Source organism: Thalassophryne amazonica, chromosome 12 (assembly GCF_902500255.1).
Source record: "Thalassophryne amazonica chromosome 12, fThaAma1.1, whole genome shotgun sequence".
Lineage (NCBI taxonomy): Eukaryota > Metazoa > Chordata > Actinopteri > Batrachoidiformes > Batrachoididae > Thalassophryne > Thalassophryne amazonica.
In genome coordinates this window covers 84,452,868-84,470,667 of record NC_047114.1, presented here as the reverse complement: position 1 = coordinate 84,470,667, position 17,800 = coordinate 84,452,868, and the positions used below count along the sequence as shown (strand labels likewise).

The window sequence follows — 17,800 nt, the reverse complement described above, 5'->3', positions numbered from 1 at the left end:
ATGGGATCCCATTTGACTTGGCGCCCCTGAACTCCAACCCAAGAAAGCCAATGTGTTTATTCTTCGGCTGCCTAACAGGAGGAGGATCCACCGTCCACATGGCTGTCAGAAAGTCCTGAAGACAAACCGACCTCCGACCCCCAGCTATCAGCACTTAGGAAAATCCTACTTTAGTCTGGATTCCAGCAACAACAGAGTTTATATTTTTGGACATTTATGCACTGTGGTGCCGTCTGCTGATTTTGACCTGCTTTGAATCAGAAGACGAAAAGACTAATGAAACACAGCTTCATTCAACAGTCCACCTCACTGAGGAGGAGCTGCTGGAAGACAGTAAAAAGGACTCGAGGAGGACGAGCCAGACTGCTAAAAGGCGACAGAAGAATGTGAAGAATTATTTACTGACAGTTCATCAAAGTCAGACACACAGTTACCTTTAAACAGAACTCAGAAAAAGAGCTCAGCACCACGAACTGCTCCTCTGAAGAAAATGACTCAACGCACATGGGAGAAAATTTTCTGATCCAATTAAGACCAAACTTCATAGAAAGTTCGAGGGTTAGCCAAGGAAAACGTTAGTTTTTCCTCAATTCCTAAGACACATTTCTCAAAAGCTGCTCTCTTTTTCTCTGAACTGTGAACACAAAACCCTATTTTCCAGCTCCATTCACAAAACCCCAGACTCTTCTTGGCAAACCAAACTTTCACCTCAAAACAGTTTAATCTGCTCAAAACTGAACTATGTAGTCAAATTGTGCCCTGACTTAGTCAAAATTAAAAACACTACAGAGCAGTCTCTAAACACGACGTAGAAAATAGAAAATACAATGTTCAGGACATGAAGCTGTAGAAATAAATGTTTATTGTTCCCTGTGGGCTAAATGCAAGTTGCAAAACAACCCCCCCATTCATTTAGTACTTGTACATAGCAAAAAAAAGAGTAAAGTACAAATAACAGAAATCCTGTGCATTTACACGTAGCACTTGTACAGTACAAAAACAAACAAAAATCATGTGCATTTAGCACTTGTATACAGTAAGCCTACGTAAAAATAAAGTACAAAATATATATGGAATGCTAGGCCAAAAAACAGACTAACCCTCCATTACAATACTACAGTACATTGGCACAGTGATGTACTGAAACACGTATACTGTGGTACAGTATATAGTATAGTCATACAGCAATTCACATCAACATTTACATACTATAATGTCAGAAATTATCTGTTCTCTAAATTTTGGGATTCTGGTGGACACAGTGAATCTACAGATGTTTAGTTGGACCCTTTTTCCGGCCTCTTTCATGCTCATGCCATGGACAAGAACATGGTCAATCACAGTAGCTCTGATTTCATCAGATATTACGTTTTTGTCTCTGCTGACCACTTCGACCACCTCTCACACCAACTCCTCCTCTGAAATTTCTATCTGTTGTCGTGCCTCACAAACCAGTGCTCTCTGAACTGGCTTATATGTGATAAATTTTGAGTTGCTGTGTTCAACACCGGCGCTTTAACTTTGACTTTTTCCACACAGGTGCATCACAACGAAAACGTGTTGGCAAGTCATGTCTAAACAGGTGAAAAGTGCTTATGGTTTTGACAAAAGAGTGACTGATTCAATCAGTGGGTTCAAACAACTGAGCATTTGGTTCAGACAACGGGGTTTAGTGTTTTAGCAATTGAGAAAAACTGTAAATTATTTTGAGATAAATGGGTCCACGTTTCGTCCTTGGTATCTGTGGCTTTGACCCAAATATTTATATATAAGGGATGTTTAAAATGGCTATTCTGAGGAATTATGTCAAAAGTTTGGACCAAGCTTTTGACAAGTACTGTATGTCGCAATTATTTTGAAAAGTGATGCTACTGCTTCATGGAACAAGAAGCAAAATTAATTTAATTGGCACGTGTTAGTGAGCAGAGGCTAATGAGCCGATTCCCTGTTATTATACTGCTGAACAGATGATCATAGCTGAGGTAAACATGTAACATAATTAAACATTTGAAAAGCCGACGTTATTATAACGCAAACAAGTTTGTAAAAGACAATGGACTTTGTGTAGTTGACTTGCCAAAAAAAATAAAACAAGAAGCTTGAGAGTGCAGTTTTTCCATGTTGTACTGCTGTTGTGGTCTCACACCAGCTAAACAAGTCGTCTTTTGAAGAGTATGAATGACAGCACCTCATTCAATATACAGAAGTAACTTGTCATGGGTGTAGACAGTGCCATCTTGTGGCCATAGATGATAATGCAGTATTTTTTTCCCTCATAAGTCACTTCAGAATGTGTCACAGGCCCTCCAAACTATCTAAAAACAACAATTTATAGTCCAGAAAATATAGTATATCATGTTTGTATTGGAGACATAACCTTTAATCTAGGGTGGCTTTGAAATGTCAAACTCATTACGAATACTAGCTTTTCTGAGGATTTGGTAGAAGATACAACTATTGTTCCTGAAGTGATGCATCCTACTTCTGTTGGTCACATGAACTTTGATGTTGCATAACCTTGATAGGTCAAACTCAAGGTCATAACTGTTTAACTCTGTTACTTTGGAGTTAGTATGGGATAAACATGGTGTAAGGGCTGAGTGTTAAAGAACAAAGTGGTTCCATTTTGGACAGAACTGGTCAAGGCCACAGAATTAATTTAGTTGGTGTCAAATATGTAGTACGCAGGTCTTGCACACTTTGAGTGCCCCTTCTTTTTTTTTCTTCTTTTTCTTTCCCCTATGCACGGGAGATTATTCTGAGTGACATGATGTAGATTTAAATCCCTGACAGCAGGGGGCAGCATTTGGCCATTCACTGCTCATGTGTCATTCACAAAGCAAATACACTGCAAGAAATAAAAATACACAAAACACTGCTAGAGCAACAAATTGTCATGCAAATGTATGTCTTTAAGTAATGGCACCTCACAATCTACATGTTCACTCCCCTCTCCGCTGCCTGAGGCTGTGGCCAATCCGCTCACTGCTCCAAATTACAAAGTATATTTGTTCTCAGCCCACAGGAGATTTACCTTGTTTTTACCACTTCTGCTGCGAAGGCGGCGTTTTGTTCTTTCAACACCACTCGTAGAAATCACATATTGTCTTTTCACGAATTGCTGTTTGGGTTTCGGGTGTCTAAAAAAGCGGTTTTTCCACTCGCAAAATGACATCTGGCCAAAGGCTTCTTGTCCAATCATCAAACCACATCTTGGGCAAGATGTGCCGAGTAGCAGCGTTTGCGCGGCGTTTCCAGCCTTTCTAACGACACCTCGGTTGGAATGGTGTGTTTATAGTGATACTGATTGAGGCCTTCCTTAAAATCTTTCCCAAACCTAAACAAAATGTGTTTCTTCACTCATCCACACCCAGTGGAAAAGATTCACTAAGATGTGTACGACATTCTAACATTTTCAGATTGAAAACATGCTGTGTTGTTGTTTGTTGCTGCAGCGCGTGTCCGCTGTCATCACGTCCAAAGTAATCGAAGCTGATGCGTGAGACTTTGCCCGTACACGGATCAGGTGTTTCACTCTTATCATCCTTGACTTGATTTGGCAATTAGCAGCTGCTGCACGTTTCTTGCAGAGGAAGAGAGCCGTCTGAGACCTTTAAACATCTGTGAACAATATGCAGCATCTAAAGAAAGCTTTCTGTGCCGACGTTTCCTTCTCAAGGCTCGAAGAGCACGATACGTTCTGCTAACTGGAAGTCATTATGTTTACACACGATCCCACCGCCAACAATCAAAGGCATTTACGCCAAACTCATTGAATGCAATTTAAAGAAGAAACTAATGATGTTAGGTGGTTTTTGTTTTAACGTGTGGGTCATGGCTGCTTTGTGTGTGATGTTCACTTTTTTTAATGTAAGTCAAGTCAGCTTGTGTTGGCACTCCATTTGGACCTTTTGAAAATAACCATCTATCTGCCACAGCCAGGTGAACAGTGGGTGTGTCCTTGGTCTTCTCTAGCTGCTGGAGTGGTCCTCAACTCTGAAGTAACTGCACATTGGATCAGACGCACCAGATGGCCAAAATGTTGTAGCCGACATTCCCAATGCGAGTGGTACTCCTCATCGGAGTCTCCATAGGTCATATTTGTTTGAAGCAAAGTCATTCCAATGGTACTGCAATCTCCAAAGAGATGTAATACCAAAGACATCCAGTCGTCAGCTGAGGTCACTCTCAATCTGAAAGGCTGAGGACCCAGAAATGTGAATGTCAATGCTGAGATGAATGAATGTCTCTAAAAGATCAACACTTTTACCACTTTTACCAGGTAGACTTCTGATGGCCAAGTCCAGGAAGTCACTGAAAGCCTGGACCTTAATCTTGAGCCAGCATCATCAGCAAGGTCGGTGTACTTTCCCTCGTCAACAAACGTACTAAGCCGCTAGAGTTTTTCATAACTCTACCCAACCCCCATTTGTGCTCGTAGTCAATGAGAGCTCCCCATTATTTTCTTCTCAAAACATTTACTGCCTTCACTAAAATGCAAGATTACTTCCAGCACAGGCTTTTCAACAAACTCATCAACCTTAAAATAGGTAAGAACGACGCCGGATATTGGATGGAGCGCAGTGCTCGGTATTTTACCAGATTCCTGAAGTCTGATCCTGAGAGATCCTGAGAATAACCATCCATTGTGGTGACCCCAGGCAAAAAAGGGAAAGGATGAAAGACACACACACACATACACTGCTCCTGTCCACTGACCTTTGATCTTGACCTGATTGGTGACCTTTGACATTCTGTTAATGTGTCTTTGAGTCAGAACGTTGATACAGATTGATGATACAACTCCTGACCTTTAGATATAAGTACTGGACTCTGAATGTGATTATTGCTCATTGAGCCTGATTACTGACCTTTGTTGTGCTGACTTTGATCCTGATTGCCGGTAAAAAAAAAAAAAAATCAATCAGGATCAGAATCCACCATAATAAGTATTCACCTCTTGATCCAGATCTGGACCAAAAATTATTGGGTTCTTTCTTGGCTCATGCTCCACCCCTTCATCAAAGTTCCAATCAATGCTGTTCATTAGTTTGTAATTCTGCTGATATATTAAAAAAACCAAAACAAAACAACATGGCATAATTAAGCTACAGAAAGGGGCTAACATTTAATAAAAATAAAAAAAAAAGTTTATCAAGTACAACAATAATACAAAACAACTTCATCGGCAGTAAAACAGATTATAATTAAACTGCACAAAGTATCCAATCACTACTAATAAAAATAGACAAGATCAAATTTAATTATAGTCATTTTCCTTGTCATAACAGCTGAAATGGGTTTAATGTGACAGAAACCAGTTCAGCGTTGGCTGCGCTTCAGGTTTGACATCAAGTCTATGACTTCAGGTTGCCTGACAACACATTATTTGGTGGAACCCAGAGCTAAAAGATACAACAATTCATTTGTTTTTACTTTTTTATTGAGTCACCACTGATTTTATGTCTTGGGTTTTTTTTCCTAGAAAGTTAGTACCAGGTCACGTCTCCACCCCACTAGTGGAAGTTTGCAGAGCGTGATTTGTGTATAACGCTGCCCTGAGGACGCAAGAATGACTCACGGTACGAGAATGAGATATTTGTTAGCAAATAATTAGTTTCCTGTTGTGACTGACTTTATTGCTCAAACAGCACGACTGCTGCTGCTGTGCTTCACTGTCTTCAACTCAAGCCACTGCTTTGGAACGTCGGCCTACACGTGTGTGATGTCGCGTCCACGCATCACCTGCGTCGCTTTGCTTTCATTCATCTTCCTGATTGTGTTTATACCCAACTGAGCGCGCGCACCTGACGCATTTCCTCCGCGGATGGGGTATTTATTTAGATTGTAGTCAGCAGTGCCTGATACTTTCCAAAAGCGTAACCATCTGCTCCTCATTTGCTGCTCAAGGCTTAGGGGCTAAAAACGCATTGGAGGAGATGTGAACGTGAGTTTCACAACAACAACACGCCTCGTTTTGCCCAAATCCAGATTGAAATACCGCAGCGGTAATATGTCCATTTTACTGCTTTTCTTTACTACAAACTGGGAAGTGGTTTAATTTGGCTGAACTTCCTCTGCAGGCCTTGCTGCCTGCACGGATTCCTCCCTGATGGCGCCTATTAGCACCGTTTGTTGAAGACGGCTGGCTCCCTCGCAGCAGAAGGTGTATGTAAGCCGTTTTTCGGGCTAAAGCATCCTTTAGTGCTCCTGGAGTTGCAGCCGGAGAGATTATCATGTCAGGGGTAATCCGACTCGGCTCACAGGCACAACTACAGAGGAGGGAGGAGCAACAGTTGAAGGGGGAGAAAAGCAGGCAGAAGCTCTCTGCTCCACTTACGGTTACTACTTTCTTCCAACTCACCCATCTTCACCCGCTGTGGAACTGAAGAGAAGACCTGCTACAGGAGGGGGGGGGGGGGGAGATAAGGAGGCGTTATCTCAGGAGATGATCTGTGACAGAGGGAATAAGAACTTCCATAAGATCTGTTTCGTTGTGTCCTTGTGCTCCAGGTTGGGGTGCCGCCTTCTATTTCAGGTGACTCAAGGGAAACCAAACATATGGATGGAGTGGAGTTTCCTCAAGAGAGCCACGTGTCTCTATTAGTTCCCATCTTTCAATGGATCAATGTGAGTGCCAGGAAGATCAGCACTTAACATTCAGAGGAATGCTGATTGGGATCTTTGCGAAAGACCACGGGTCTACAGAAATTCATAAAAAGAATAACAGAGCCTGGACCTGAATCAAGTCAGGACACCTCCCTGATTTCTCAGAGGCTTGCGGGTGTCTGGAGTTGTGATGACTTTCAGGAAAAGGAACGGGAATCTTCAGCTGCGATGATGGACTTGTCCAGCCAGCACTTGCCTGTGGAGGTCAGCTGAAGACGACGCCACACAGCTAAGTCTGGATTAGCCAGCCGCACGGTAAGGACACCGCATCTTCTTCTGTTGGCTTAAAGCGGCGGCTTATGCAAGGCGTTAGGCACTGCTGACAGGGATGCCACACCAAGTGCTTGAGTGACAGAAAACACATGTTGGATTATCTGTATCAACAAGCAGCTCTGTGCACGGAATGTTCAGAGAGTTTGTGTGCAACAGGCGTGCCACTATTTTGGAAGAGCGGAGATAAATTATTAGTGCAATAACATCTTGCAGATTTTGAAAAAAGCCTTCCGACATTCAAATGCGTTTATTTAGGCAAGTGAGAATGAATGCTTTTGTTGCAGTCTTATCTTTTCCAGTCACTCATTCATCATGTTGGGCTGTTTGATTTCCATGCCTAATTGCTCTCCAAACACTCAGTAGTGCTCTGTTGGGAAAACCTGGATTCTTGAAACATAGCTGTTCTTCAGTTGCAATCAACACTATCTCCATACAGGCATGGAAGTTAAAAACATAAAACTGATGCTCACTGTTGGCGTGTTCCTGTCGAAACGAACTCCATAGAGATTACGACCTGCCACAGCCATTCTAAACCGAAACAACCTGAAGGGGAAGCTCAATTATCAGTGAACTTGTGCACTTGACAGGTTTCTCCCCCCTCAAAGATTCTTCCTTATTAAAAAAAACAAATCTAATGTTTTGCATGCAAATCTGAAGACATTACTGTACGGAATTAATTTTCAACTCATCATATTTGGGATATTTGTACTTGCTGGAGCTTGCTCACTCGGGTCGTATTGGAAGGTGGTATTCAGCATGTGCCAGATGGCCGTCAGTCTTTTGTAACAGCAACATCAACATGTTGAACATGGGGTTAAGGGCAATGCCACCGTGTTAAAAGAGGATCTGATGGTGAGAGATTAGCAGCTCAGAGGCTCTTTTTTAGAAAACAAGATAGGCAACATCAATCTTGTTTCCATGAGGCAAGTCCGCACCTCGACTCAAGTTTACCCATTTGTGCGCTGCGTCACATACGTGTTAACATTTTTACAACCTTAGCAAACAATTCTCTGACTCACTCACTCACCCACCTGTGACAATTGTCGTAGGAGAGAAATCCATTTTTCTACAATTTGCTGAAGATACACCAGCATCAAAAGAGGGCCTAAAGTAGAGCTCTACAAAAACTCAGGCTGTGCTTTTGAAATGTTTAAAATTGCATATTATCTTTCATTTTGTCAGTACTGACAACAAGCACTTCAAAACACACACACACACACACACATATATATATATATATACATTTTTTTTTTTTCTCAATCTCAGTTTTGTGTTCTATCTTAAAATTCTCAACCCTGGACTGGTTGGACCCAAATTAAAAACTGGTTAATAAAGTCCCATGTAAGGCTGAGTGTGACATAACAATACACATCTTTAAGACATTATATGAGTGAAGCACCGCACAGTGCTCTGTGGTAGACAAAGGCACAAACCAAAAATGGCACAAAAAAATCTGACCATTGGAAGAAGCCACAAACCGGACAGCATTGTCATAAAAAGCCGTAAAAAGCCACAAACCGATGGTAAATGAAGCCGCAAACCAGAAATGGCACAAAAAAATCTACCCATGGGAAACAAAGCCACAAACCGGACAACACTGTCATAAAAACTTCACCTGTTCATGTCTGCAACACATACATATTAAAAATGTTTATTGCTGTAGGCTATATTTTGCTCTATAGAGGGTTTTCATGCGACGTATTGGTCACGTGATTTTGCGCCCTGCGGCCATTGTGGATTGCGACGCGATGGCCGCTGTGATACACTACGTGCATTTGACGAACAATTGCAGAAGCTTCAACAATGGTCAACTTTTGTGCTGTCGTCGGTTGTTCAAACGGAGGTGATAAAAATGAGGCAGGTCGCTCATTTTACAGGCTACCAGCAGTTACTGTGCATCAAGCACTGGAGTGTTACGAGCTTTCTAAGCGACACAGAGACCTGGCTCAGCGGATCTGAAGGAAGCTTTAATATGGCCAGAACCAAGCAGACCGCCCGTAAATCCAAAGCTGCCCGGAAGAGTGCTCCGGTTATCGTCGGTGTAAAGAACCCTCACCATTACAGGCCTGGAACCATGGCACTGAGAGAGATCCGCCGCTACCAGAAATCCAGAGTTGCTGATCCACAAGATGTCCTTCCAGTGCCTGGTGAGAGAAATCACTCAGGACTTCCAGACCGACCTCCGCTTTCAGAGCGCTGCTGTGATGCTCTGCAGGAGGCCAACGAGACTGACCTGGTCGGCAGCTTGCGGATCAGCAGCTCAGCAGATTTCTGGTAGCGGCGGATCTCTCTCAGCACCATGGTGCTGGGCCTGAGGCTTCTTCACACTGACGGTAGCCGGAGCGCTCTTCCGGGTGGCTTTGGTAGCGAGCTGCTTCCTCTGAGCTTTTCTCCGGGGGATTTACGGGCAGTCTGCTTGGTTCTGGCCATATTAAGCTTACGGTGTAAAACTGCCGGTCACTTTGTTACATCGTCATTAAATTCACTATCCGGTATAACATACGGATCCACTGAACCAACTGTTGCACATCGATCATGATAAACAGCTTTATCTCAACGGTTTAAAGCCTCGTAATAAACTTTCATTCTCTCTATTTTCTTTCACACGAAAGCCGCATCGTAATCCACGATGGAGACGGGAGCAAATCGGTCACGTGATTGAAAACCCTCTATAGACTATAACTAATGCCACAGTTAACCAGCTAGCTTATGGTGGAAACATAAATTAACCCAGCTGGAGCTAGCTAACTATTTCCAGCATTATTTATCTTTACATGTTAACTCATTTATCAAACATTGACTAAGTTGATGTATACACTCAACAAAAATATAAATGCAACACTTTTGGTTTTGCTCCCATTTTGTATGAGATGAACTCAAAGATCTAAAACTTTTTCCACATACACAATATCACCATTTCCCTCAAATATTGTTCACAAACCAGTCTAAATCTGTGATAGTGAGCACTTCTCCTTTGCTGAGATAATCCATCCCACCTCACAGGTGTGCCATATCAAGATGCTGATTAGACACCATGATTAGTGCACAGGTATGCCTTAGACTGCCCACAATAAAAGGCCACTCTGAAAGGTGCAGTTTTATCACACAGCACAATGCCACAGATGTCGCAAGATTTGAGGGAGCGTGCAATTGGCATGCCGACAGCAGGAATGTCAACCAGAGCTGTTGCTCGTGTATTGAATGTTCATTTCTCTACCATAAGCCGTCTCCAAAGGCTTTTCAGAGAATTTGGTAGTACATCCAACCAGCCTCACAACCGCAGACCACGTGTAACCACACCAGCCCAGGACCTCCACATCCAGCATGTTCACCTCCAAGATCGTCTGAGACCAGCCACTCGGACAGCTGCTGAAACAATCGGTTTGCATAACCAAAGAATTTCTGCACAAACTGTCAGAAACCGTCTCAGGGAAGCTCATCTGCATGCTCGTCGTCCTCATCGGGGTCTCGACCTGACTCCAGTTCGTCGTCGTAACCGACTTGAGTGGGCAAATGCTCACATTCACTGGCGTTTGGCACGTTGGAGAGATGTTCTCTTCACGGATGATCCCGGTTCACACTGTCCAGGGCAGATGGCAGACAGCGTGTGTGGCGTCGTGTGGGTGAGCGGTTTTCTGATGTCAATGTTGTGGATCGTGTGGCCCATGGTGGCGGTGGGGTTATGGTATGGGCAGGCATCTGTTATGGACGAAGAACACAGGTGCATTTTATTGATGGCATTTTGAATGCACAGAGATACCGTGACGAGATCCTGAGGCCCATTGTTGGGCCAACATCCAAGAACATCACCTCATGTTGCAGCAGGATAATGCACGGCCCCATGTGGCAAGGATCTGTACACAATTCTTGGAAGGTGAAAATGTCCCAGTTCTTGCATGGCCGGCATACTCACCGGACATGTCACCCATTGAGCATGTTTGGGATGCTCTGGACCGGTGTATACGACAGCATGTACCAGTTCCTGGCAATATCCAGCAACTTCGCACAGCCATTGAAGAGGAGTGGACCAACATTCCACAGGCCACAATTGACAACCTGATCAACTCTATGCGAAGGAGATGTGTTGCACTGCATGAGGCAAATGGTGGTCACACCAGATACTGACTGGTATCCCCCCCCCCAATAAAACAAAACTGCACCTTTCAGAGTGGCCTTTTATTGTGGACAGTCTAAGGCACACCTGTGCACTAATCATGGTGTCTAATCAGCATCTTGATATGGCACACCTGTGAGGTGGGATGGATTATCTCAGCAAAGGAGAAGTGCTCACTATCACAGATTTAGACTGGTTTGTGAACAATATTTGAGGAAAATGGTGATATTGTGTATGTGGAAAAAGTTTTAGATCTTTGAGTTCATCTCATACAAAATGGGAGCAAACCAAAAGTGTTGCTTTTATATTTTTGTTGAGTGTAAATACCAATATTCATAAAGGTACATGACACAATAGGTATCTTTTGAACATTATATAACTGTCTATTGATATTTTACTCTATGTTCCACCATGGCTTCTGGTAAAAAAGAATCATCCCATTTCTCACTGGATATTGCATGCACTTTCCAAAATGTATAGCCTTACTAATCTCCACAAAATTCCAACCAAATTCCATAATGAATGAGAGTAGTTACACAAAGTGCTGCATTGAATTCATTGTGAACTGCCAGTCTGGCTACCTGTTTCATTCCTATTTACTTATTCCTAAACTAATTTCTTGTGGCTTATCCCATTTTTTTGTGGGTGCCACGGCGGATTTGGTGTAGAGCTGCCTGTTGATTTGACAGAAGTGTAATGCCAGATATCCTTCCTCCTGATGCAACTCCAGATGTGCAAGGACAACGAGGCACAGACCCATGTTGAACTCTGAGCTTTCTTTCTGGAAAGCGCAAGTGCTAATTGCTGATCCGAAATTCATAAAAAAAAATAAAAAAAAAATAAAAAAAAAGGACTTCCCATGAAGGGAGAGCTCTTAGCTCAGTGCTAAAGGAGGCCGGCTACCAATATGTGGACCTTCATCCAATTCCTGGTCACACTATCTGTTTGTGTTCTTGGACAAGACACTCAGCCCCAACTGTAACTTTGTCCTACTAGTCCCCGGTCTAGCGGGACTAGTCGATTCTCATATGCTCCGTGCTTTGGAATCTGGGATAAGCCTGGACCTCGGCGTCTACAGTCCTAATTCTTCATGAAGTCATGGGTGTATAGGCCACTAAGAGTTTTTAAGAAAAACTAAGGTGATAAAAATACCAACTCATTTATTATTTTTTCATTTGGGCAATCATTTATTTGGGCAGCACGGTGGCTTTGTGATTAGCACTGTTGCCTCACAGGAAGAAGGTCATGGGTTCGATTCCCACCTGTAGCCTTTCTGTGTGCAGTTTGTTTGGTGTTTACATGAGTTTTCTCCGGGTGCACCGGTTTCCTCCCACATCCAAAGACATGGAGGTTAGGTGGATTGGAAACTTTATAATTGTCCACGGGTCCCTTGCAAAAGAGATCTCAATCTCAATGGGACTAACCTGGTTACATAAAGGTTAAATTAAAATTAAATCAACACTAACAAATCTGGTCATCAGTTCTTAAGCTCTTTAAAAATCCACTCACGTCCATCCTGCTAGATTCAAAAGCTTCACTCTCCGTGAATCCTCACTACTTCTTTGGCGTGGATCTTTTAGCTTCTCCTTCTCAATAATGAAATTCAGCTTTCATCCTAACAAGAAGCAGGCTTGTTGTAATTATGCCATGGTTATCGAGCAAAAGAGCCAAGTGGTCGCCCTGCCAAAATTAAAGCCTTTTTTTTCAGCTGTGATGGAACCCAGGCTGGTACCGACACTGCAGATCTGACTCGTTACGGTCGTAATTTTTCTTCATTATTGCGACAGCGAGCAGGTTTGGTGCTGTGTTGACGGGTTCTGAAGGCCTGGCCAAGGGATTAACACCGACACGGCAAAGGGCTGGGATCTATCACCAGCACTGCAGCCAGGTGTTAACCCACATGATAAAGCAGATAAAGCTGGCAGGCATTAGTGCTAATCCCGCGCTAATCTTTGGAATATGTCCCTATTACCTCCCACAGCGCTCTCTAACTGTCCCTAGGCCTCCGCAAGGGGGGGGGGGGGGTACAGACCTCCTTAGGACACAAATCACACAGTTCCCCTGCAGCCGCTGCCTTCCACACAGCCGGTGCCTTTCCTGCTGTTTTGTTGTGCTCCTGTGTGTTTTTTGTGTGTGTGCGTGCGTGCAGGTATTTACGGGGTGTGTTCAGAACTGTGCAGAAGCAGCGTGTCACACGGGTGGAGCTCAGAGGAAAGCACGCAGCAGTGTGTGTGTGTATGTGTGGTTTAAACATTACAGGAAAAGGCCACGGGGTCGTGGTTTGACCTTTCCCGATATCAAGAAGCGGCTGCGTTACATAAACTGGATCATCTGGTGTTATGGCACTGCTGGGAGCACGTGCGCGCCCTGGAAGAGGAGTAGCGGGTGTCCGGACGACAGTGGAAGGTCGGTCGGACTTTGTCACGCTTCTTGTGCAGGTGCTCCCGTCATATGATTTTGAGAAAGTAAAACCACACGAGTGCTGGGTGTGTACACACGCATGGTGTGCATGTGTGTGTGTACAGAATAGTATAGTGGGACATAAAAGTTTCATCTTTTATTTTTCTGGTACAAAGAAGTTCTTCATGTATGCATTTCTGTGATCTTCTCTCACTGTCATTACATCTCGACACGCCTACCCTCCAGGGTCTGTCGGCTTCATTCAAAAGTGTGAACCACAGACGCCCCTTACGCATTTTTTTTTTTCTTTTTGGCAGATCTCTAGCTCATCCTCCACAAGTGGTCACATTCTCCTGAGTGTCTCCTCATGCCGTGTGTGGGGAGGACAGCAGATCCACGCATTAGCGGCGCAGCGGCCGCTGACCCACTTATCACTTCCCAACATCACTTTTATTGTGTGTCATTTGAAATAATGCCATCTTTGAGTGAGCAACAAAAGCTCGGTTGAGCATCGGGATCACGCAGCAGAGAATACATAATGCATGAGGAATGCTCAGCGGGCACTTCCTGCAGACACGCGCCATCTTCTCTTAAGTGTTTTCAAACAGCTGTTCATGTGTCATAGAGGAACTATGTTGCCAGGTATGCATTTCACTTTTGAGCACTAGCAACCACACACACAGCAGGGCAGATGATTTAGGCCACCCAAAATTTTAAGGAGAATGTTGTTTGATTCCATAGCCCCCAACCCACTCATCAGTCAAATGTTTTAGGTGCCCTAAAATTTTCACAACACTGCTGTTTGCTTGTATGTTTGTTTTTTTGTCATCAGTGACTCAACAGAAAAGGAAAAAAAATTCCGATTGCAACATCAACTCAGTTGTTTTTGTATTTCATTAGACTGACAAAGATCATTTTCAAAGTAATTAAAAAAGAGTGTGTGATCAATGTCAGCTGCCTTTGTGTTGTCAGAGATACATGGATCCAAAGTAACGGTAAAAGTAAATAGGGAGGAAAAAGCAACAGACTTTACAGACTGTGTAAAACATAAATACTGGCAAATATCACAGATACGAAAGATTGTATACGGTTTTATTATATGGCTGCGATGCTACATGCGCTCTGATTGGCTGATTTCCAGTCTGATATTTTCCCAGACCGGTTACCATGACAATTGGTCCGGAATGCATATCACATTTGTTACAAACCATAAAGCTAAAAACACAATTAGAAAAACCAAGTCGGACATTAACGTACTCCATAAATATCTAAACAGCATTGGAAGAAACACACAGATTGAAAGCTTACCAGCTAACGACCGGACCATCTGTTAACAACTTCTTCACGGAGGTGAAGCCAACATGTCTGACTACGAACCCAAAACCATCAGCAGCTTTCATATTCGGGCGATACTGTAAGTTTGCATTTATAAATATAATAGCCATATAATAAATAAATTATTAACCTTGCTTGCTCGGTCTGTACGGGGAAATATCAGACCTCTGTGTTTTTCGCATGGACCTCGCTAATGCTCAGTCCGTACTGTCAACACATGATATTTTCCCTTACAGACCTCACACACAGGTAATAATCCTTTAATATGGCACTACTGGTTAGCATAGAGTTTTAGGATTTGTAGTTTGCGTTTGGGTTAGGGGTTTGGATGTATGGGTGGAGTCTGTTTGTAGGGTCAGGATTAGGTGTTAAGGTTTAGGTACAGGGTCAAGGTTAGGGGTAGAGTTTGGCTTTAGGGCTTGAGTTTGGATTTAAGGTTTGGAGTGAGGGTTAAGGCTTGGATGTAGGGTTCAGAGTTTGGTTTAGGGTTAAGTTTTAGGGCCTTAGTTTGGTTTTATGGTTTGGGTTTAAAAAAAGGGGTTAGGATTAGGTGATGGCTCTTGGGTTTAGGGTTAGGAGTTAGGTTGGGGTTTAGGGGTTTTGGTTTAGGGTTGGGGCATGGGTTTCAGGTAAATGGTAAGAATTGGATGTTCGCCTTTGTGTTGAGTAGAAAATGGTTTGGTTTGCTGTTGACCCACTGATGAAAATGATTTAAAAAAAGTAATAATAACTAATAAATAATAACTAATAAATAAGTAATAATAACTAGCGCAAACCTCAACCAGCACTAGGTTCCAATTCCACAAATCTTTACACTGGAAAAAACCTTGAAGTCCTGTTAAAAGTGGCTTTTCATAAGATAAAATATAATACAAAATACGAGGTCTATTAGAAAAGTATCCGACCTTATTATTTTTTTCAAAAACCATATGGATTTGAATCACGTGTGATTGCGTCAGACAAGCTTGAACCCTCGTGCGCATGCGTGAGTATTTTCACGCCTGTCGGTTGCGTCATTCGCCTGTGGGCAGGCTTTGAGTGAGCACTGGTCCACCCCTCCCGTCGGAATTCCTTTGTCTGACTTCTTGAGACTGGCACTTTCCTTGATCAAAATTTTTTCAGAAACTGTAAGGCACATCCAAGTGGACATCATTCGAGAAATTCAGACGGTTTTCGGTGAAAATTTTAACGGCTGATGAGAGATTAAGGAGTGTTACTATCGCTTTAAGGACAGCCCACGGCGCCGGATGACGCGCCACACCCCGAGCCGCCATCGTCGATGGATTCGCGCGTCGCCACCCAGTCGCTCATCGCGCGGCGCCACAGCAAAACACCTCCGTTGGAAGCATTACAGGACAAGTTTGAACATGCCCAGCTGTTAAACAATTTCTTGGATACTCACTCGACTGAAAGCCATCGAAAACTGCCTGAATCTTACGAATGTTTATCAACACGGAGAATGCTCGTAGCACGGGCCGAGGCGGAGGATTAGCAGCAATCTTCCATTCCAGCTTATTAATTAATCAAAAACCCAGACAGAGCTTTAATTCATTTGAAAGCTTGACTCTTAGTCTTGTCCATCCAAATTAGAAGTCCCAAAAACCAGGTTTATTTGTTATTATCTATCGTCCACCTGGTCGTTACTGTGAGTTTCTCTGTGAATTTTCAGACCTTTTGTCTGACTTAGTGCTGAGCTCAGATAATTATAGTGGGCGATTTTAACATCCACACAGATGCTGAGAATGACAGCCTCAACACTGCATTTAATCTATTATTAGACTCAATTGGCTTTGCTCAAAATGTAAATGAGTCCACCCACCACTTTAATCATATCTTAGATCTTGTTCTGACTTATGGTATGGAAATTGAAGACTTAACAGTATTCCCTGAAAACTCCCTTCTGTCTGATCATTTCTTAATAACATTTACATTTACTCTGATGGACTACCCAGCAGTGGGGAATAAGTTTCATTACACTAGAAGTCTTTCAGAAAGCGCTGTAACTAGGTTTAAGGATATGATTCCTTCTTTATGTTCTCTAATGCCATATACCAACACAGTGCAGAGTAGCTACCTAAACTCTGTAAGTGAGATAGAGTATCTCGTCAATAGTTTTACATCCTCATTGAAGACAACTTTGGATGCTGTAACTCCTCTGAAAAAGAGAGCTTTAAATCACAAGTGCCTGACTTCATGGTATAACTCACAAACTCGAAGCTTAAAGCAGATAACCCGTAAGTTGGAGAGGAAATGGTGTCTCACTAATTTAGAAGATCTTCACTTAGCCTGGAAAAAGAGTCTGTTGCTCTATAAAAAAGCCCTCCGTAAAGCTAGGACATCTTACTACTCATCACTAATTGAAGAAAATAAGAACAACCCCAGGTTTCTTTTCAGCACTGTAGCCAGGCTGACAAAGAGTCAGAGCTCTATTGAGCCGAGTATTCCTTTAACTTTAACTAGTAATGACTTCATGACTTTCTTTGCTAATAAAATTTTAACTATTAGAGAAAAAATTACTCATAACCATCCCAAAGACGTATCGTTATCTTTGGCTGCTTTCAGTGATGCCGGTATTTGGTTAGACTCTTTCTCTCAGATTGTTCTGTCTGAGTTATTTTCATTAGTTACTTCATCCAAACCATCAACATGTCTATTAGACCCCATTCCTACCAGGCTGCTCAAGGAAGCCCTACCATTATTTAATGCTTCGATCTTAAATATGATCAATCTATCTTTATTAGTTGGCTATGTACCACAGGCTTTTAAGGTGGCAGTAATTAAACCATTACTTAAAAAGCCATCACTTGACCCAGCTATCTTAGCTAATTATAGGCCAATCTCCAACCTTCCTTTTCTCTCAAAAATTCTTGAAAGGGTAGTTGTAAAACAGCTAACTGATCATCTGCAGAGGAATGGTCTATTTGAAGAGTTTCAGTCAGGTTTTAGAATTCATCATAGTACAGAAACAGCATTAGTGAAGGTTACAAATGATCTTCTTATGGCCTCGGA

At 42.7% G+C, this 17,800-nt stretch overlaps 1 protein-coding gene across 2 annotated transcripts in view; it reads left to right on the top strand.

Annotated features, from left to right (window-relative positions):
- The first annotated feature begins 6,213 nt into the window (after positions 1 to 6,213).
- Positions 6,214 to 17,800, top strand: part of LOC117521704 (neurturin) — a 57,406-nt gene continuing 45,819 nt past the window's right edge. For both annotated transcript variants that reach the window (XR_004564025.1, XM_034183047.1), the window contains exon 1: positions 6,214 to 6,924. The gene's annotated coding sequence lies outside the window, so the exon portion shown is untranslated. The remainder of the gene's footprint in view (positions 6,925 to 17,800) is intronic.